Here is a 20,818-nt window from a genome sequence, read left to right as displayed (position 1 = left end):
CCAAAGGTCATAAAGAGTCAGACACGACTGAGGGAAGAGCACTGAAATGTTCTAGAACAGTGGTAGAACTCTGCCACTGGAAAGACTGTGGCTTATTCTAACAGTGATGGAACGACTCTATGGGTGTAAGAGAAACAAGAGGTATTTCTGACTATATGGCTAGGAAAAGCAAAGTGGGATCTGCAGAAGTACCCACAACAGGGCAAGTTTTTCATGTTCTAGTTCTTCTCTGGGGAATTTTTCTTGAAAAAATGATGTTTTGGAGCCAAGGTCCCATTTTTATGTTTGCTTTTATTTTCATTATCCTAGGGGGTAGTTCAAAAAAGATCTTGCTGTACTTTATGTCAAGGAGTGTTCTTCTGATGTTTTCCTCTGAGAACTTTAAACTGTCCAGTCTTATATTTAGGTCTTTAATCTATTTTGAGTTTATTTTTGTGTATGGTGTTAGGAAGTGGTAGGAATGTAGATTAATACAGCCACTATGGAGAACAGTATTGAGGTTCCTTAAAAAATTAAAAAATACAGCTTCTGTATCATCCAGCAATCACAGTACTGGGCATACACTAAGAAAACTGTAAATCCAAAACACACACGCACCCCAATGTTCCTTGCAGCACTAGTCACAATAACCAGGACATACAGCAACCTAAACATCCATCAACAGATGAATGGATAAAGATGTGGCACATATATACAATGGAATATTACTCAACCATAAAAAAGGATGACATTGGGTCATTTGTAGAGACATGGATGGACCGGACCTAGAGACAGTCATACAGAGTGAAGTGAGTCCGAACGAAAAAAAAATGAATATCTAGAAAAGAATCTAGAGAAATAGTACAGATGAACCTATTTGCAGCGCAGGAATAGAGACACAGACATGGAGAATGGGCTTCTGGTCATGCAGCAGGAGAAGGGTGGGATAAATTGGGAGACTAGAAATGACATTTATGTAATGTATGAAACAGATAGCCAGTGGGAAGCTACTGCATAGCGCAGAGAGCTCAGCTGGGTGCCCTGTGGTGACCTAGGTGTGTGGGATGGGAAGTGGGAGTGAGATCCACGGGGGAGGGAGTATGTGTGTACACGTACGTGATTCACTTTGTTGTACCACAGAAACACAACATTGTAAAGCAACTAAACTCCAATTTTTAAAAATTTGCAAATACGAAAACAAGTTCAGATGTATATTAAAATTTAATGGTTAACCATTGGCGCATTGTATATCAATACTGTCTTCAAGATCAGCAGTGCCAAATGGCTTTGTTCTTTCAACAAAAACATATTCATCAAAATGTGAAGTTCACCAAGAACAAGTGTTTATCAGTTACATCTATCTTTAGATGATCTTCAGACTGACCAAACCACCCACACATATGAGTGAGTTCTTATCCCCATGAGAGATGTATTTCATAAAACCAAAAAACAAGGAAAAACCCTTAAAGTTAACTAGCAAACAGGAATGCTATCTGACTGTAAACATTTGATTTTAATTTAGAGTCCAGTGAGTAAGGTTTTATCTCTTTAGAACTGCATTGCAAATCAATGAACTTTCTTGTAGTGCATTTAGATAAGATACAGTATATATGAGTGCTTTTCAGTGTCCTCTAAATATAATTTATTTATTTATTTATTTTTCATTGATTTTTATTAGTTGGAGGCTAATTACAGTATTGTAGTGATTTTTGTCATACATTGACATAAATTAGCCATGGATTTACATGTATTCCCCATCCCGATCCCCCCTCCCACCTCCCTCTCTACCCAATCCCTCTGGGTCTTCCCAGTGCACCAGGCCCGAGCACTTGTCTCATGCATCCCACCTGGGCTGGCGATCTGTTTCACCATCGATAATATACATGTTTCGATGCTGTTCTCTCGAAACATCTCACCCTCGCCTTCTCCCACAGAGTCCAAAATTCTGTTCTGTACATCTGTGTCTCTTTATCTGTTTTGCATATAGGTTATCATTACCATCTTTCTAAATTCCATATATATGTGTTAGTATACTGTATTGATCTTTATCTTTCTGGCTTACTTCACTCTGTATAATGGGCTCCAGTTTCATCCATCTCATTAGAACTGATTCAAATGAATTCTTTTTAATGGCTGAGTAATATTCCATGGTGTATATGTACCAGAGCTTCCTTATCCATTCATCTGCTGATGGGCATCTAAGTTGCTTCCATGTCCTGGCTATTATAAACAGTGCTACGATGAACATTGGGTGGCACGTGTCTCTTTCAGATCTGGTTTCTTCAGTGTGTAAGCCCAGAAGTGGTAATGCTGGGTCATATGGCAGTACTATTTCCAGTTTTTTAAGAAATCTCGACACTTTTCTCCATAGTGGCTGTACTAGTTTGCATTTCCACCAACAGTGTAAGAGGGTTCCCTTTTCTCCACTCCCTCTCCAGCATTTATTGCTTGTAGACTTTTGGATAGCAGTCATCCTGACTGGTGTGTAATGGTACCTCATTGTGGTTTTGATTTGCATTTCTCTGATAATGAGTGATGTTGAACATTTTTTCATGTGTTTGTTAGCCATCTCTATGTCTTCTTTGGAGAAATGTCTGTTTAGTTCTTTGGCCCATTTTTTGATTGGGTCATTTATTTTTCTGGAATTGAGCTGCAGGAGCTGCTTGTATATGTTTGAGATTAATCCTTTGTCTGTTGCTTCGTTTGCTATTATTTTCTCCCAATCTGAGGGCTGTCTTTTCACCTTGCTTACAGTTTCCTTTGTTGTGCAAAAACTTTTAAGTTTCATTAGGGCCCATTTGTTTATTTTTGCTTCTATTTCCAATATTCTGGGTGGTGGGTCATAGAGGATCCTGCTGTGATTTATGTCGGAGATTGTTTTGCCTATGTTCTGCTCTAGGAGTTTTATAATTTCTGGTCTTACATTTAGATCTTTAATCCATTTTGAGTTTATTTTTGTGCATGGTGTTAGAAAGTGTTCCAGTGCTGGGCCAGCCGGGAGATTTCAGCGAGCAACACGACGTGTTCCTTTAGGCTAAGAAATAAAGACACAGGACAGATGGGGTCGAGAGGATCGCTGCAGTCAACGATGCTCCTTTATTTCTCTAAGCTTCATTTATACTTAAACCAAGAAGGAGACATCACAAAGAAAATTCTTCCCCATGTACATCATCTTAAGATAACAATAATTAGAACTCTCACTAGGTGCCAGAGCACAGGAATGGCATCCTGATTTAGATTAGGGATAATCGTAAAAAGGCTATCTGTCTGCGTCTTGTGTGCATTCAAGGCTTCCTAGTGTTGTGTTTATCTTTGGATAGTAAATTCAGAGGGGTGGCGGGACAGAGAGCTATGTCCTTGAAGGAACCCTTGATAATCAAGGCAGCTCCCAGAGTCAGCTCTTTCAAGCCGCTCCCCACAGATCCCCCTCTTTTATTTAGTAAAAGGGCACACCTGATTCTTTTGGCGTAAGTAATTACTGTGTAGGACAGCCTTGATGTCCCACAACTCTGTAATGAATTTCTTTATGATACAAGGAGCAATGCACACAAAAAGCGCAAACACTAGGAGCACAGCCACGACCCCTGAAAAAAGATGCCAAAGTGAGGTAATCGAGGGAAAATTGGAAAACAAACTGTTAACAAACTCTTCAGCATTTTTTGCCAAATCCATACTAGCCCGAGGAGCATTTTCTATATCAAGAATTTCCTGATGAAGTTGTAATAGATCCAAGGAAATATTTTCATTATACCAAATACCATCTAAATGTAATTTTATCTTATTCCAAGGGGTCTCAGTATTATTATAAATTTTTGTTGTTACACAAATCCAACGATAATTAGCATGACACCTGATTTTAGCCCTCAATTTCAAGCCTAATATTTCTTCTCCCAAAAATCTCATGGTATCATAGAGGGCATTTAGCCTATCTTCAAGTTTTCTATCAATATCTTCCTGAATTCCTAAAGCTTTTGAAGTATTCTTTGCCAAATCATCTACAATATTAGCAGTATGCACAGATTGAGCTAAAGATACAGAAGCAGTAACAGCAGAAGCAATCAAAGTTATTAGAGTTACTACTCCCAGAATTATTAATCCTATCCCCCTTCGTGGCCTAGCAAGGACTATACGCACTCTTTCCCATAGTTCAAGCCCAGACTCTTCATACCAGGGCTCAATAAGATTTACAGGCAACATAACAAAAGGTGGTTGTTTAACTATTAAGACTCCAGAATTATTTCTTATTCCTCGAATGCAATTGGTTAGGGTACAATTAAAACAATGAACATGATATTGACTATTTTTCTTAGTAAGATTTACAGAACCAGCAATAATCATAAATGGATAAGGTACACAAGCCCGAGGATACCTCCAGGTTGCATTCCAAAAAAGTCCACCTTAACCTTTTCTCCAGTCTGCAGGAAGGATCCGCTTGTTTCAAAAGCGGCCAGCAACTTCCAGACCTCAGTTTGATAAACAAGGGTGCCGCCAAGATTCCACATTCTCACTGCAAACTGTCTGTTACTTTCCTTTCCGGGGTTTCTCTCTGAGTCTGGCGACCAGTCCCACAGTGAGTGCGTGCTGTCAGGAATAGAATACACCGTAGCAGTCTCATTACGGCAGAGTTTCCATGGCACCGCTATATGTTTCCCTTTTTTTTGCCCCAGGCCACAGAATGGGATATCCTGGGGTCCCGTTCTGTTGCGTCGCTGTGCATGCCCTGTGAGCTTGGTCACACCAGGAATATCCACACTCCAGCCAGTGCTGTAATCATAATATCTAACATCTGTAACAGTGAGACAACCTGAAACATTATGATTTCGGAAAAAGCACATTGGTAATTGTGAAGAGGATCCAGTATAAGAAATGTTGGCATTCTGCGGAAAAATATATTTATCAGAAAACCCCCCCAAAAGTATTGTGTCATTCACATACACAGGAACAGAACTCATTTCCCATCCAACAGGCTGCAAAAGAGGGGGATCAGGAACATATGCCCAGAAGACATCAGCATTCATGGAACTTATCTGGTTTAAAAGGAGTAATAAAGAAATTAATATACTAGTAGGAGAGGCGGGGGAAGGGTTTGGAGCATCCTCATACGCCATCTGTAACAGGGGCTGTATCTGCTGAGCTGTCGGCAGCGGGACTGTCTCCTGGATTGTGAGCTGTCTCACTCGCTCCACCAGTGATCTCCTCCGCCGTGCGTACCAGCCTTTCCGGGAGCCAGCGCGGCGCTTCAGCATTCTGCGGGAAAACACAAACATGACCTCTCCCCCATGTTAGAACTGGATCCGGCCCATGCCATCTGCCTTCCAGCGGGTCTTTCCACCTGACTAATGACCGAGCCTTTTTATTATCATAGTGCCAAAAACGTTGACCTGCTGATTTGCCATCCCGGTCAAGACTTAGAAAATTCAAAATGAATAAGGCATGGCTGAGGAGATTGTTAGGAGTAATAGTATATAAATTCCCCCCTTTTAATTTTTTCAATTGGTGCTGAAGGGTTTGATGTGCCCGCTCAACAATTCCTTGGCCCTGTGGATTATATGGAATACCAATCTTATGCACAATTTGTAATTGGGCACAGAAGGCTTGAAAATTGCGACCAGTATATCCAGGGCCATTGTCTGTTTTGATGCATTTAGGTAGGCCCATAGCAGAAAAGCTCCGTAAGCAATGCTGAATACAATGCTTACTAGCCTCTCCAGGTTGAAGTGTGGCCATGAGGAAACCAGAAAAGGTATCAACAGTAACGTGCACATATTTCAATTTTCCAAAATCAGAAATATGTGTAACATCCATTTGCCACAAATCGTTGGGGAGTAAACCCCGAGGATTGACTCCATAAGTGGGAAGAACAAAAAACTACGGGCAGGTAGGACAAGTTTTTACAATGTGACGAGCGGCCTCTCGGGAAATTCCAAATTGCAGCCGTAAAGAATTGCTATTCTGATGGTGTATTGCATGAGAGGCCTGTGCCACAGAGATAGGGGTTAAGGAAGAATAACATACCATACGGGTGGCTTCATCTGCCAGAGCATTCCCGGCCGTTAAAGGCCCAGGAAGGGCAGTGTGAGCGCGTATGTGCCCAAAAAAGCAAGGATGAGTTCGGGCTCGAATGAGATTCTGAATTTTCAAAAACAAGGTTTGAATAGAGGGCTTGGCAGCTCCAATGAGGGGTACTGTTTCAATGACTGAGAGAGCTCTGACAACATAATGACTGTCAGAGTATAAATTAAAACTTTGAGGAACACCTTGCAGAGCCTGGATTACTGCAAAAAGCTCTACTTCTTGAGCTGATGAATATGAGGTTTGACAATAATAAGGTTCATTTTTGATCACCAAACTGGCCATGCCACTGGAAGATCCATCAGTAAAGACAGTTGTCCCCTTTTCCAAAGGGCATTGCTGCACGACTTTTGGAAAAATAAACTGATGGAGCTGTGCAAATTGTAACAATTTATTAGCAGGATAATGTTGTTTAATCTCCCCTGCATACTGTGCAAGCGCAATTGCCCAATCATCAGAAAATTGAGAGAGCCATAACTGTTGTTCAGTTGAAAAAGGAATACAAATAAAGTGGGGATCCCTTCCTAAATAATTAACGGATTCCTGTCTGCCTTTGGCTATTACTTTAGCTACAAGAACATGATAAGGACTTAACACCCATAAAGGAGAAACTGGCAAGTAAATCCACCTTAGAGGGTTATCTTGAAACAGGACACCAGTAGGTGAATGTTCTGAGGCAAGGATATAAAGTCCCCAAGGCCTTTCATAGTCACAGTAACTGGAATGCTGCTGTGATAAGGCAGTTTCCACTTTCTGAAGAGGGCTGCGTGGGGAGGTAGGATTATTATCTCCCTTTAAGACATCAAAAAGAGGCTTTAATTCATATGTTGCAAGATGTAAATAGGGCCTAGTCCAACTAATGTCCCCAAGCAACTTTTGAAAATCATTAAGTGTTTTCAGATTATCCCTTCGCAAAGCAATGGGCTGAACTCCAAATGTCTCCCTTTCTAAACGAAAGCCAAGATAGGAATAAGGAAGAAAGGTTTGCACCTTTTCTTTGGCTATTATAAGCCCTGCAGCCTTCAAAGTTGGTTCCATGAAGGCATAAGCTGCTAACAGATGTTTTTCATCAAAATGTTCCAGCAGTATATCATCCATGTAATGCAAAATGTAAACATCGGAGTATTTTACTCGAGCGTCTTCTAATGCTGCTGCAACAAATTTTTGACATAAAGTCGGACTATTAGCCATACCTTGAGGCAAAACTTTCCATTGATAGCGGCGCATTGGTTGAGAGAAATTAACAGATGGAACACTAAAGGCAAATCAAGGACAGTCTTGAGGTGCCAAGAGAATAGTATAAAAACAATCCTTTAGGTCTATGATTATTATATGAGCATTTCTTGGAATAGCCATGGGGGAAGGTAAGTCAGGTTGTAATGCTCCCATGGCTTCCATAGTTTCATTAACCTTTCGTAAATCTTGCCAAAGGCTCCATTCCAGCCTGCTCATCATCCATAATCTTACCTACTGCTTCAAGAAGACGAGCCACAAAATCTTGATATGGTTCATCAGGCCCCTGACGAATTTTTGAAAGGTCCTCAGTCTTATTACTAGAACAAGGAAGCTTTTTCCAAGCCTGCCAAGCAGCATTAGAAATTTGAGCATATGCTCCAGGCAAATAATTTAATTGAGCATTCGTATTCTGATAAGCTCCTTCCCCTGTCAACATCTCATATGTAGTATTAATCCCTTGCCGCTGGTTTAATTCAGCTATAAGGCCACATTGTTCCATAAATTCTGATTTCCACAATAAATAGTCCCCTCCTGTTAAGCAAGCTCTTGCTATTTGTTTCCAGTCACTTGGCGGCAAATTTTGACCTCCTAAATTCTCTATCATAGCCTGCGTAAAAGGAGCCATGAGGCCGTATTGTGCACAAGCAATTTTTAATTCTTTTAGTTGTTTGAAAGGTAAAGCCTCATAATACCGCTGATTAGCATTCTCAAACACCGGAAAAGCGGCAGGAAATCCTAGAACAGCCTCTCCAGCTCTTTGGACTTGTTGCATAGCTTTTTGCAAGGGGGACAAACTGTGTGATTCATGAGCTATAGCTAACGAATTTTCAGGTTTGGAAATAGGCGGAGGATATAATCCAGCAATAATTGAGGGTGCACAAGCAGGAGGCGCAGCAGGGATTGCACCAGCACCTTCATCCCTACCTTCCCTTTTTATTTCTTCCTTTATTGCTATTAATAATTGCTGCATGAGTGCCTCCAGACTCTTTGTCGGAGGGGCAGCTGCTGCCTGCACATTTGAATCATCAGTTACAAGTAATTCCCAATGATCTTCCTTATGGTAAGCAGCTGCCTGTTCCTCTAAACTTTCCTCATCCTCTGGAGTCAACGTTCCCTCATTTTCCTTCAAAGGTTTGGCAGATTGTAATTCAAAGGTTGTGGGTCTTTTCCCTTCAGGAGTAGCATAAACTTTAGGAGTAGCATAAATTGGATCTTCAGGTGAGAGCATGTGTTTTAATTTACTCCCTTCCTCATGTTCAAAATCAAGGCAGTCTCTTATTAAAGACCATAATGAAAATGTCTCCACAGGAACCTTATTAGGTCCATGGAGAGTATAATATGTTTGAATCTGTTTCCCTATCTTTTTCCATATCTCTAAACTCATAGTCCCTTCCTGTGGAAACCAGGGACATACTTCCTCAACAAAACTAAGAAAAATCTGCAATTTTGTTTTAGTAACCTGCATTCCCCGATGCTTCAACATTATCTGTAACATACGCACAAACAACTGATGACTATGATCTTGCCCCATAGTTTATACTCTCGACAATAAACCTTCCTAACCCACAATATTCAAGCAAATATCCTTTTACTTACTTTCTGCACAATTTCCAATGGGTAGCGGCCGAGAGGAACTTTCGACGAGCCACACGCTTGGGCGCCACTTGCCGGGCCAGCCGGGAGATTTCAGCGAGCAACACGACGTGTTCCTTTAGGCTAAGAAATAAAGACACAGGACAGATGGGGTCGAGAGGATCGCTGCAGTCAACGATGCTCCTTTATTTCTCTAAGCTTCATTTATACTTAAACCAAGAAGGAGACATCACAAAGAAAATTCTTCCCCATGTACATCATCTTAAGATAACAATAGTTAGAACTCTCACTAGGCGCCAGAGCACAGGAATGGCATCCTGATTTAGATTAGGGGTAATCGTAAAAAGGCTATCTGTCTGCGTCTTGTGTGCATTCAAGGCTTCCTAGTGTTGTGTTTATCTTCGGATAGTAAATTCAGAGGGGTGGCGGGACAGAGAGCTATGTCCTTGAAGGAACCCTTGATAATCAAGGCAGCTCCCAGAGTCAGCTCTTTCAAGCCGCTCCCCGCATTCGAGGTTCATTCTTTTACAAGTGGTTGACCAGTTTCCCCAGCACCACTTGTTAAAAAGGTTGTCTTTTTTCCACTGTATATCCTTGCCTCCTTTGTCGAAGATAAGTTTGTCAATAGGTTTGTGGCTTTATCTCTGGGCTTTCTATTCTGTTCCATTGATCTATATTTCTGTCTTTGTGCCAGTACCATACTGTCTTGATGACTGTGGCTTTGTAGTATAGTCTGAAGACAGGCAGGTTGTTTCCTCTAGTTCCATTCTTCTTTATCAAGATTACTTTGGCTATTCGAAGTTTTTTGTATTTCCATACAAATTGTGAAACTATTTGTTCTAGTTCTGTTAAAAATACCATTGGTAGTTTGATAGGGATTGCATTGCATCCATAGATTGCTTTGAGTAGTATAGCCATTTTGACAATATTGATTCTTCCAATCCATGAGCCCATTATATTTCTCCATCTGTTTGTGTCCTTTTTGATTTCTTTCATCAGTGTTTTATAGTTTTCTATGTATAGGTCTTTTGTTTCTTTAAGTAGATATACACTTAAGTATTTTAATCTTTTTGTTGCAATGGTGAATGGTATTGTTTCCTTATTTTCTCTTTCTATTTTCTCATTGTTAGTGTATAGGAATGCAAGGGATTTCTGTGTGTTACTTTTATATCCTGCAACTTTACTATATTTGTTGATTAGCTCTAGTAATTTACTGGTAGAGTCTTTAGGATTTTCTATGTAGAGGATCATGTCATCTGCAAACAGCGAGAGTTTCACTTCTTCTTTTCCTATCTGGATTCCTTTTACGTCTTTTTCTGCTCTGATTGCTATAGTCAAAGCTTCCAAAACTATGTTGAATAGTTGTGGTGAGAGTGGGCACCCTTGTCTTGTTCCTGATTTTAGGGGAAATGGTTGCAAATTTTCACCATTGAGGGTATTGCTTGCTGTGGGTTTGTCATATATAGCTTTCATTATGTTGAGGTATGTTCCTTCTATTCCTGCTTTCTGGAGAGTTTTAATCATAAATGGGTGTTGAATTTTGTCAAAGGCTTTCTCTGCATCTATTGAGATAATTATATGGTTTTTATCTTTCAATTTGTTAATGTGGTGTATTACATTGATTGATTTGTGGATATTAAAGAATCCTTGCACTCCTGGGATAAAACCCACTTGGTCATGGTGTATGATTTTTTAAATATGTTGTTGGATTATGTTTGCTAGAATTTTGTTGAGGATTTTTGCATCTATGTTCATCAGTGATATTGGCCTGTAGTTTTCTTTTTTGGGGGCATCTTTGTCTGGTTTGCGAATTAGGGTGATGGTGGCCTCATAGAATGAGTTTGGAAGTTTACCTTCTGCAATTTTCTGGAAGAGTTTGAGTAAGATAGGTGCTAATTCTCTCAATTTTTGGTAGAATTCAGCTGTGAAGCCATCTGATCCTGGGCTTTTGTTTGCTGGAAGATTTCTGATTACAGTTTTGATTTCCTTGCTTGTGATGGGTCTGTTAAGATCTTCTATTTCTTCCTGGTCAGTTTTGGAAAGTTATACTTTTCTAAGAATTTGTCCATTTCTTCCAAGTTGTCCATTTTATTGGCATAGAGCTGCTGGTAGTAGTCTCTTATGATCCTTTGGATTTCAGCGTGTCTGTTGTGATCTCTCCATTTTCATTTCTAATTTTGTTGATTTGGTTCTTCTCCCTTTGTTTCTTAATGAGTCTTGCTAATGGTTTGTCAATTTTGTTTATTTTTTCAAAAAACCAGCTTTTAGCTTTGTTGATTTTTGCTATGGTCTCTTTAGTTTCCTTTGCATTTATTTTTGCCCTAATTTTTTAAGATTTCTTTCCTTCTACTAACCCTGGGGTTCTTCATTTCTTCCTTCTCTAGTTGCTTTAGGTGTAGAGTTAGGTTATTTATTTGACTTTTTCCTTGTTTCTTGAGGTAAGCCTGTAATGCTATGAACCTTCCCCTTAGCACTGCTTTTACAGTGTCCCATAGGTTTTGGGTTGTTGTGTTTTCATTTTCATTCATTTCTATGCATATTTTGATTTCTTTTTTGATTTCTTCTATGATTTGTTGGTTATTCAGAAGCGTGTTACTTAGCCTCCATATGTTTGAATTTTTAACAATTTTTTTCCTGTAATTGAGATCTAATCTTACTGCACTGTGGTCAGAAAAGATGACTGGAATGATTTCAATTTTTTTGAATTTACCAAGGCTAGATTTATGGCCCAGGATGTGATCTATTCGGGAGAAGGTTCCGTGTGCACTTGAGAAAAAGGTGAAGTTGATTGTTTTGGGGTGAAATGTCCTATAGATATCAATTATGTCTAGCTGGTCCTTTGTGTCATTTAAGGTTTGTGTTTCCTTCTTAATTTTCTGTTTAGTTGATCTATCCATAGTTGTGAGTGGGGTATTAAAGTCTCCCACAATTATTGTGCTACTCTTAATTTGCTCTTTCATACTCATTAGCGCTTGCCTTACATATTGCAGTGCTCCTATGTTGCATGCATGTATATTTATAATTGTTATATCTTCTTCTTTGATTGCTCCTTTGATCATCATGTAGTGTCCTTCTTTGTCTCTTTTCACAGCCTTTATTTGAAAGTCTATTTTATCTGATATGAGTATTGTGGCTCCTGCTATCTTTTGGTCTCCATTTGTGTGAAATATTTTTTTCCAGCCCTTCACTTTCAGTCTGTATGTGTCCCTTGTTTTGAGGTGGGTCTCTTGTAGACAGCATATATAGGGGTCTTGTTTTTATATCCATTCAGCCGGTCTTTTCTTTTGGTTGGGGCATTCATCCTATTTACATTTAGGGTAATTATTGATAGGTATGGTCCCGTTGCCATTTACTTTGTTGTTTTGGGTTCACGTTAATACAATCGTTCTGTGTTTCCTGTCTGGAGAAGATCCTTTAGCATTTGTTGAAGAGCTGGTTTGGTGGTGCTGCCTTCTCTCAGCTTTTGCTTGTCTGTAAAACTTTTGAATTCTCCTTCATATCTGAATGAGATCCTTGCTTATTACCGTAATCTAGGTTGTAGGTTATTCTCTTTCATTACTCTAAGTATGTCCTGCCATTCTCTTCTGGCCTGAAGGGTTTCTATTGATAGATCAGCTGTTATCCTTAAGGGAATCCCTTTGTGTGTTATTTGTTGTTTCTCCCTTGCTGCTTTTAATATTTGTTCTTTGTGTTTGGTCTTTGTTAATTTGATTAATATGTGTCTTGGGGTGTTTCACCTTGGGTTTATCCTGTTTGGGACTCTCTGGGTTTCTTGGATCTGTGTGACTATTTCCTTCCCCATTTTAGGGAAGTTTTCAGCTATTATCTCCTTAAGTATTTTATCATGGCCTTTCTTTTTGTCTTCTTCTTCTGGGACTCCTATGATTCGAATGTTGGGGCATTTCATGTTGTCCCAGAGGTCCCTGAGGTTGTCCTCCTTTCTTTTGATTCTTTTTTCTTTTTTCCTCTCTGCTTCATTTATTTCCACAATTTTATCTTCTATCTCACTTATCCTATCTTCTGTCTCCATTATTCTACTGTTGGTTTCCTCCAGAGTGTTTTTGATCTCATTTATTGCATTATTCATTTTTAATTGACTCTGTTTTATTTCTTCTAGGTCCTTATTAAACATTTCTTGCATCTTCTCAATCTTTGTCTCCAGGCTATTTATCTGTAACTCCATTTTGTATTCAAGATTTTGGATCATTTTTATTATCATTATTCTAAATTCTTTTTCAGGTAGATTCCCTATCTCCTCCTCTTTTGTTTGACTTGGTGGGCATTTTTCATGTTCCTTTACCTGTTGGGTATTTCTGTGCCTTTTCATCTTCTTTAGATTGCTGTGTCTGGAGAGGGCTTTCTGTTTTCTGGTGGTCTGTGGTTCTTTTTTATTGTGGAGGTTTCACCCAGTGGGTGGGTTTGGACAATTGACTTGTCAACGTTTCCTGGTTAGGGAAGCTTGCGCCGGTGTTCTGGTGCGTGGAACTGGATTTCTTCTCTCTGGAGTGCAATGGAGTTCCAGTAATGAGTTTTGAGATGGGTCTATGGGTTTGGTGTGACTTTGGGCAGCCTGTAAGTTGACACTCAGGGCTATATTTCTGCCTTGCTAAAGAATTTGCATGGTATGTCTTGCTCTGGAGCTTATTGGCTGTTGGGTGGTGGTTGGTTTCAGTGTAGGTATGGAGGCTTTTGGATGGTCTCTTATTACTTAATGTTCCCTGTAGTCAGGAGTTTTCTGGTGTTCTCAGGTTTTGGGCTTAAGTCTCCTGCCTCTGGATTTCAGTCTTATACTTCCAGTAGTCTCAAGACTTCTCCATCCATACAGCACTGATACTAAAACTAAGTTAATGGTGAAAAGATTCTCCCCCGTGAGGGACACCCAGAGAGGTTCACAGAGTTACATGAAGAAGAGGAGAGGGATCAGGGAGATAGAGATGAACAGGAGGAGAAAAAGGGTGACTCAAGAGAAGAGAGACAGATCTACGCAGCTCTCTGTTCCCAAAGTGTTCTCCGTAACCCGACACCCACAGAGATTCACAGAATTGGATTGGGAAGAGAAGGGGAAGGGAGGAAACAGAGGTGATCTGGGGGAGAAAAAGAAGAGTCAAAGGGGGAGAGAGTAATCAACACACTCCTGAATAAAAATGGGAACTAAATATTAGCTTCTTAAATGTCCAAAATTTATATCACATACTGAAAAACAAAGGTAAAAAATCTAGAGTAGAGGTTAGACTCTTAAAAATACAATATTAAAAACAAAAACAAAAACACAATAAATTTTAGAAATATATATGAAGTTCAGTTTAAAAATAGGGCTTCTCTTTTTTTTCTTTGCAAGGTTATAGTGAAATGAAAATGAAAATTAAGGAGTAATAGAGGAGTAATCAAGGACTTTAAAAGAAAATAAGAGAAAAAAGAGAAAAAAAAATTTTTCTAATGAAAAAAATTGTAAAAATATATGAAAATGAAAGTTAAGGTGTAATGGGAGAGTAATAGGGAATTTTAAAAGAAAATAAAAGAGAAAAAATAAAAAAAGAGGAAAAAATTTTTTTAATTAAAAAAAAAGTAAAAATATATCTAGGAATTTCTCTGGAGCTGTTGTGGTCAGTGTGGGTTCAGTTCAGTTTCAGATAGCTCCTCGTTCCAGCTTACACTTCTTGATATCTATAGGCCCCTTCTGGTGTAGTCGGTGTTTTCTTCAGGGATTTTAATCTGTTGCACCGGTCCTTTCTGAAGTGGTTCCCTTTGTTTATTTGGCTTCTGTTTGCCGGTCTCTTCAGTGTCTAAATTCTGCCATGACACAGGCAGGCGGAGGTGGTCTCTAGTTCAGGTTCGCTAGTTCAGTCCTGCTGCGTGCACGGAGGGACGCTGCAGACAGGTATCGCTGTGTGTGGGGAGCACTCACAGTGTTCTGGCCACACTGGGTTTGCCCCGCTCACGGGTGTGTGTGCTCTCCCCTTCTACACTGTTCAGGCTCCCAGCTACTCTAAATGGAGCGGGCCCTGCGTTGCGCGAGGTTCCAGTTTTCGGGTATTCCACAAAAGTGTAGACTCGGTTCCACCTGCAAAGTTTTGTGCCTTCCCCGACCGCAGCAGCTCAAGCAGCCAGGAGCTTGATGGGCGCACTCTCCCCGGGTGTGGTGCGCCTTCTCCTCTCCGCAGTCCCAGCCTCAGTTTCCGCCTGCGCCTGTCGGGTGCGTGCGCCTTGTGTTTAGCCGCGACCCTCCCAGCGGATGTCGACCATCCAGAATCTCAGGAAGTCTTTGGGTAGAAACTGGAGGCCTGTTTGCAGTGTGGTAGGGGATGCCATCTCTGTGGCCAAATTTGCCCCTTTCCCCTCCCCCACCCTGCCTCCTGCCTCCAGTGGGGATGGGCCAGTCCGCAGCAGACTAGCTCTTCTCTGGAGTTTCTCAGACCCTTTGTTCTGCAAACAGCCGGCAGTGTGTTCGGACCGGTTAATTTTCTCTCTCTCTTGCTATCCCACAGTTTAAGTTGCTATCTCATGAAAGATCCCTCCCATTGCTCTCAGGGCTTTCGGGCCGGTCCTTACCCTAAGCAATGCCGCCTGCTCCTCTCCGTTCCTCCCCCACTTGCTGGTGGCAGATGCGGGCATCTGGGGTCCTTTTCTGCTGGGAGTTGCTTTTAGGCACGCAATCTGTGGGTTTTTTAAATTTTTCCTCCCAGTTAGGTTGCCCTCCGAGATTTGAAAACTTCCCCCAGACCCGCCAGTGTGAGGGTTTCCTGGTGTTTGGAAACTTTCTCTATTAAGACTCCCTTCCCGGGATGGGTCTCTGTCCCTAGCTCTTTTGCCTCTCTTTTTATCTTTTATATTTTGTCCTACCTCCTTTTGAAGACAATGGGCTGCTTTTCTGGGCATCTAATGTCCTCTGCCAGCAATCAGAAGTTGTTTTGTGAAGTTTGCTCAGTGTTCAATTGTTCTTTTGATGAATTTGTAGGGGAGAAAGTGGTCTCCCTGTCCTATTCCTCTGCCATCTTGGCTCCTCTCCCCCAGAATTACCTTTTAAAGGCAGAAGTGTAAGAACTGCAATCCCTGTATCAGGAAGGATTGACATGGAAATTGGTTAAGTCGTGATAAGAAGGTTGAGTTCTGACCTGACTGTGAAAGCTCCCCTGAAACTCAACTGTAAATAAGAGAGTTTATGATCAGGAGAACAAGATCACCAGGTAAAAGGCACTGAACATCAGTTAATATGAAGACATGCTAGTCCAAATGTGTATTAAATATCATCTTATATCTGTTAGGATGGCTATTGTATAAAAAAAGCAACAAATATTGGTGAGGATGTAGAGGTAAGTGAATCTTTGTACTTGGTTGGTGGGAATGAATATTTATAGACACTAGATAAAACAGAATGAGGTTCCCTAAAAAAGAAAAAATTGCAATGAACTGAAATAGAACTACCATAGGACCCAGCAACTGCACTTCAGAGTACATGCTAACAAAATGAAGTCAAAACCTTTAAGAGGCATATGCATTCCCTTGTCCTTGTGATATTATTTTAAATAGTGAAATATGGATACGTGTCTGTTGACAGATGAATAAATATAGAAAATGTGCTGTGTATATATAAATGATGGGCTACTATTCAGCTAAAAAAACAAGGAAATCTTCCCATTTGTGACAACATGGATGGACCTGAAGAATATTATGCTTATTAAAATATATACACCAAACATAGACAGTCAAATACTGTATGAACTCACTTAGGTGTGGAAGCAAAGAATATCAAACTCTTCGAACCATAGTTTAAACTGTAGTTGTGAGGATTGGTGGTGGAGAAAGTGAGGAGATGTTGGTCAAAGGGTACAAACTTTCAGTTATAAAATGAGTAAGTTCTGTGGATCTAATGTACAGCCTAGTGATTATAGCTAATAATTCTGTACTGTGTTGTTGAGATTTGCTAAGAGAGTTTGGCTTACCTGTTAATACACACAGAAACACACACACACACACACACACACACACACACACAAAGAAACTATGTGAGGTAATGGATATGTAGTTAACTTGACTGTGGCAATCATTCCCCATGTATATATGTATTTAAATCATCCTTTTGTATATATTTAAAAAGTTACACTTCACACAACCCAAATATATGCCATTTTGTCAATCACTGACAATAAATTGACAATCACTTCAATAAACTGAGAAAAAGAAAAACAGTGAAGTAGTATTATCCTGTCAGTACAGAACAGAGTCCAAGGATGTAAAGTAGTCTCATACTTCAGACATTTTACTGAGATGGTTTGAAACAAACAATCCTGTATAAGATAAAAAATTTCAAGAGGGTTACTTAAATTTCATTACCATTTAATCACTGACAATACTGTGCAATGAACACCATCTTTGTAGTCATCAACACAGTAGGTCTTGTACTCTTAATTAAACAAAGCTGATTAAAATTTGAAGTCCACCAAAATCAAAGATATGGAGTATATACTATATGACTTCTAAAAGACAGCTCTGATAATTTGAGTAATCTCTATTTCATGAAGGAAGGAAGATAGGAAAACAAAGAATGAATAAAGCTCTGAAGATAAAACAAAATGTTTCTGATTATGAACATTCATCTTTGATTTAGAATCCAGGTGACATAGTTTTGAATTTCATAGAGATTTGTAAATAGAAAAGTGAGAGAAATATCTAGAATTGTATTTGAAAAAATAAGATTTATATAAATGACTTAAATTTTTTATATTTGAATTATTATTTTCTTAGACAGGGAAGGAAATCTCTTATTCTACATCATCTCTAAAGAAGTAGGCTGTGTTTAACCGAGATCATGGATATATTACCTCTAACGTTCTTATTCCTTTCACTTTTCAGTGAAGTTTTATAAAGTAAGAGTGCATAGACAGATGTGAATAACACAGAAACCAATGAATAAAGAATTCTAAGCAGATAGCATTTGTCACACTGAGAAATATTGCTGAAGGAACTGGGGTATATGATCTTAGAAATGAATTGCTTGAATCCAAAATATAGGCACAGTACTGCATGTCATTTACTTGTTTTCTTTCTTCCAAATGTCGTTTCTTTTTCAAAGGTGTCCAAGGTACATACAACCACAAAATCTAACACAGAATCTAACAAGTGTTTCAGAATTCTTCCTCCTGGGCCTCTTGGATAATCTAGAACTGCAGCCTTTGCTCTGTGTCCTGTTTCTGTCTACATACCTGGTCACCGTGCTGGGAAACCTGCTCATCATCCTGGCCACCATCTCTGATCCCCATCCCCACACCCCCATGTACTTCTACCTCTCCAACCTGTCCTTGGCTGACATTGGTTTCATCTCCACCACAGTCCCCAAGATGATTGTGAACATCCTAACTCACAGCAGAGTCATTTCCTATGGGGGCTGCCTGACGCAGATATCTTCTTTTATCCTTTTTAGATGTATGGATGGTATGCTTCTGTCTATGATGTCCTATAACAGGTTTGTGGCCATCTGTCACCCACTGCACTACCTGATCATCGTGAACCCACACCTCTGTTGCTCTTTAGTTTTGGTCTTTTTTTGGTAGGCTTATGGACTCCCAGGTACACAATTTGATTGTGCTACAACTTACCTGCTTCAAAGATGTAGAAATTTCTAATTACTTCTGTGACCCTTCTCTGCTCCTTAAGCTTGCCTGTTCTGACACTTTCACCAATAATATAATCCTGTAATTGACTGGTGCTATTTTTACTTTTGTCCTTTTCTCAGGGATCTTTTTCTCTTATTACAAAATTCTTTCCTCCATTCTTAGAGTCCTGTCATCAGGTGGGAGGTATAAAGCCTTTTCCACCTGTGGCTCTCACCTGACAGTTGTTTGCTTATATTATGGGACAGGTCTTGGTGTGTACCTCAGCTCAGCCATCTCACAATCTCCCAGGAAGGATGCACTGGCCTCAGATATGTACACTGTGGTCACCCCCATGCTGGACCCCTTCATCTACAGCCTGAGGAACCGAAACATGAAAAGGGCCTTGTGCAGATTCCTGAACAAAACAATCTAACCTCCATTTGGAGTCTGGGTTGGAAAATGTAGCAAAATTAACACCTGGATCTGAAAATGCTACCTCTCTCATGACATCATTTGTAGACCTTAGGGCCTTCTTACCTCTCCTTGTTTTATACCTGAATATTGCTTCTTTATATATGTTTTTTATGGGGCTGGGAGGGTCTTCTGGGATTCTGTAGATGTCAAAAATACTGCATAACTGAATCTTATTGTATCTAAGGAAGAGTCTCTCATTTACTGTGGTGACCTACATACTAGGAAGATGAACAGCTCCATTTTTACACATTTAGCTAGTATAGCTTTGGGGAAGCTGTTTACTTTCCAGCTGATTGCTATGTTTTAAATCTGTGCATGCAGTCTATGTGGAGAAGGCAATGGCACCTCACTCCAGTGTTCTTGCCTGGAAAATCCCATGGACAAGGGAGCCTGGTGGGCGATTGTCCATGGGGTTGCAGAGTCGGACATGACTGAAGTGACTGAGCACACATGTACGCATGCACTCTATGTGTGAGGATACACGTCACTGCTTCTCAGCCAAAACTTTTCTCAAAATCACTTGGGAGGCTTAAAAATGCTGTTTTGCAACATTGCAAATCAACTATACTACAATAAAATAAACTAAAAAATAAACTGACAACTGAGTCTCACTGCCAAACTATGGTACATATACACAATGGAATATTACTCAGCCATTAAAAAGAATACATTTGAATCAATTCTAATGAGGTGGATGAAACTGGAGCCCATTAAACAGAGTGAAGTAAACCAGAAAGATAAACAGCAATACAGTGTACTAACGCATATATATGGAATTTAAAAAGATGGTAATGATAACCCTACATACAGGACAGAAAAAGAGACACAGATGTATAGAACAGACTTTTGGACTCTGTGGGAGAAGGCGAGGGTGGGATGATCTGAGAGAATAGCATTGAAACATATATATTATTTTATTCTTATTTATTTATTTTTAAATTTATTTACTTATTTTAAAGGAGGATAATTCCTTCACAATGTTAGACTTAAGGTGTCCTGAACTGAGGATTTTAAAAAATTACTTGTTTTTATTTTTGGTCGTTCCATGCAGCATGTGGGGTCTTAAGTCCCAGACCAGGGACTCACGCCTCCTGCATTGAAAGGTGGAATCTAATCCACTGGACCACCAGGGAAGTCCCAGCGTGAGGATTTTTAAACACACTGAGGCTGGTTCTAGCATGTGGCCAAGGTTGGAACTTCTGATCTAAGTCAGATCTTTCAGTCAAATGTGACCTTTATGTCACGTGTCCTAACTGCTCATGGACAAATGTCCCAGATCCTAAAGAGATCTGCGCTCATGGGGGAAAATATGAAGAGCCTGCTGTAGTAACAGGCAATGTGCCTGTGTGCATACTCTGTCAGTAAGTTGCGTCTGACTCTTTAGCGACCCCATGGACTGTAGTCTACCAGGCTCCTCTGTCCATGATATTTTCCAGGCAAAAATACTGGAGTTGCCATTTCCTTCTCCAGGGGGTCTTCCTGACCCAAGGATGGAACCCATATCTCTTGAATTGGAAGGCAGTTTCTTTACTACTGAGAAGCCCAACAGGCAGGGTGTTTTCCCCATTATTGCTGATAATGATTCTTCACATGTAGCCTCTCTACACCATATAGTTTGGTCTCTATAGCCCATGTGCTGTTTATAAAGCTATTGTCTCTACTCCAAACTCACACTTATGTACATTGCTTTGGGGTGTGGCTCTTGAAATGTTTGTTCCATTTTCTAACTTACATACATTCAATAGTGTTCAGTATACATTGTACGCGTTGCATACAGTATACCTTGTATACGTTGATTTGGGGGTGTGGCTCTTGAAATGATTGCTCTATTTTTTATCTTACATACATTCAATAGGTTCAGTAAATTCTCTTTG

General features: G+C 40.0%; 1 pseudogene; it reads left to right on the top strand.

The window, feature by feature from the left end:
• Nucleotides 1-8,900: 8,900 nt before the first annotated feature.
• Nucleotides 8,901-18,903, top strand: LOC136156328 (olfactory receptor 7E178-like; annotated as a pseudogene).
• The last annotated feature ends 1,915 nt before the right edge of the window (nucleotides 18,904-20,818 follow it).

The sequence above is a fragment of the Muntiacus reevesi genome, chromosome 1, assembly GCF_963930625.1.
Source record: "Muntiacus reevesi chromosome 1, mMunRee1.1, whole genome shotgun sequence".
In the NCBI taxonomy this organism is placed as follows: domain Eukaryota; kingdom Metazoa; phylum Chordata; class Mammalia; order Artiodactyla; family Cervidae; genus Muntiacus; species Muntiacus reevesi.
The sequence above is the reverse complement of the archived record's forward strand: the minus strand, read 5'-3'. Positions and strand labels throughout refer to the sequence as shown.